Source organism: Octopus bimaculoides, chromosome 13, assembly GCF_046866305.1.
Source record: "Octopus bimaculoides isolate indiv1 chromosome 13, ASM4686630v1, whole genome shotgun sequence".
Lineage (NCBI taxonomy): Eukaryota > Metazoa > Mollusca > Cephalopoda > Octopoda > Octopodidae > Octopus > Octopus bimaculoides.
The window spans coordinates 5,992,199-5,994,698 of NC_142940.1; the positions used below are offsets into that span (position 1 = coordinate 5,992,199).

The window sequence follows — 2,500 nt, forward strand, 5'->3', positions numbered from 1 at the left end:
TCTTTGAGAATAATAGAAAATGTTAAAAAACAGTTTGAGTATTAAAATGCATATATACATTCTTTGATGATAATAAGAGGAATATATTTAAAGTATAAAGCTTTGTATGAGCTTTGTAGTGTTACATACTGATTATCACACATTCTCTGATAATAAGATGAAAATGTTAAAAACATATATATATATATATATATGTATGCTCATATATGTGCATATATAAATTTACATGCACACACACATACATACACACATACATAATTTTACACGAACATTCGTGATAATTCTCAATTGTAGAGGTGTGAATGAACGAAAGATAATAAGTTGTGGTTACGTCATAGAAACCACCATCGCCAAAAAGGAAAACGGAAAACATATAAATATATATATATATATATATATATATATATATATATATATATATATATATATATACAGATAGATAGATAGATAGATCTATTCACATATCCCAGAGCATCAATTTCTGTCTTCACTTAAACAACAAAACCTCTTTCACTTTTAGTAGCTAGCTTAAATTCTGCAACGGGAGAAAAATCCCTTAAAGTAATCCCAAATAAACATACATGCATCTTCACCTAACTCCAGCAACGTGTGTGCAGAACGATAACCCGTTATGCCGAGCATTCTATTTACGGAAGCAGCGTGGAGTAATAAATTAAATTGCCTAGTTAGTAACATATCGATTCACGTTTAGCTAGCTTCTATATTCTGATTTTTTATTTATTCTTATATATCGATGGCTGGTGGATAGAATGATATGACGCATAAACTCGAGAAATGATATTGAACGGGAGAGAATCGATCTGCCTCATATAATATCTGTTCCGTTTTGTTTTTGTTCAACATCCACTATTTATTTCGTTTTCATTTCCTTATTTTTTGTTTTTGGTTTTCCGTTTTCTTTTTTGGTGATGGTGGTTTCTATGACGTAACCACAACTTAATATCTTTCGTTCATTCACACCTCTACAATTGAGAATTATCACGAATGTTCGTGTAAAATTATGTATGTGTGTATGTATGCGTGTGTGCATGTAAATTTATATATACACATATATGAGTATGCATATATATATATATATGTATATATATATATATATATATATATATATATATATATATATATATATATATATATATATATATATATATATATATATACAGATATATTTGTGTGTGTGTGTGTATGTGTATGTAAATGTATATACTTATATATATGTGTGTGTGTGCACGTGTATACATGTACATACATATTGAGTATATATACACACATACAGATCTGTATATATATCCATACATACTTATGTATGTATATATATATATATATATATATATATATATATATATATATATATATACGCACATGTATGTGGCTATATGAAAAATCTGTGCTTTCATACTAACGCTATACACGCACACAGACACATATATATGTATACACAATTCCACATACATACACACACTCCCACAGAAACACACACAGACAAATTACTCATCATTCTAACACGTTCTCACATCATTTTCCTCATTTTATTATTTCACAACTCACCACACACCGCATCTTTCATTACAGCCCTTGTGTTTTTTTTTCTTATTCATTTTATATTTATCTTTTTTATTTATATTCACCAAATATATATCATTATTACAAATGGTGGTTCCTTTCCTTATCTGAAGGGTAACATTGTCTGTTGCACAATGGACATGTGCAATTGCTATATTATTTGACGATTTATGTACGCATGCATCATTTCCAGATTCGCTGCTTGACTGTATATACGTGAGCATGCGTTATATCGCTGTAATGTGTACACTCGTATTGCTTCTCTTATACGTGCGATTACAGAATGTGATGAACAAAGCCTAAATCCTCACAAACAGCGTTTCTAAATAGGTATTCCTATACGTTACGCGCACACACACACACACACACACAAACACACACACACTCGTACACACATACACAACACATACACAAACACATACAGACACACAACACACACACTCGTACACACACAACATACTCAAATGCACACACAATACACACACACATGCAAACACACACATACATACACACACGGATATGTATGTATGTATGTCATTATTCAGTTTTGTTTCAAGATTTCTTGCCAATAGAGAAAGAGCCGGTTTCTAACCTAGACCGAAAACTCCTTCGGGAAGAATTGAGGGGAGAATTGGTGAATATCATCGACCCCAGTTCTTGAATGATACATTGCTTTTTTTATCGACACTGGAAGGATTAATGGCAAAGTTGACGTCGGTGGAACTTGGATGGAGAACGAAACAACTACAGTTGAAATTCCTTTAACCGAAATTCCAAAAATCCGAAAACTTTTATGGTGTATGACAAACAGAAAATTCCACAAAAGCTGAGAAGAATCCTCCAAATACAGCTGATTAGTGATGTTTAATTTATATATTGCGAAATATAAATGGATACTGTGTTTAGAATTGGGTCCCGT

The 2,500-nt window shown here is 31.3% G+C and overlaps 1 protein-coding gene across 1 annotated transcript in view; it reads right to left on the reverse strand.

Moving 5' to 3' along the window:
- Window positions 1–2,500, reverse strand: part of LOC106869271 (5-hydroxytryptamine receptor 1F) — a 169,027-nt gene that overhangs the window by 17,207 nt on the left and 149,320 nt on the right. The gene's annotated exons all lie outside the window — the stretch shown is intronic.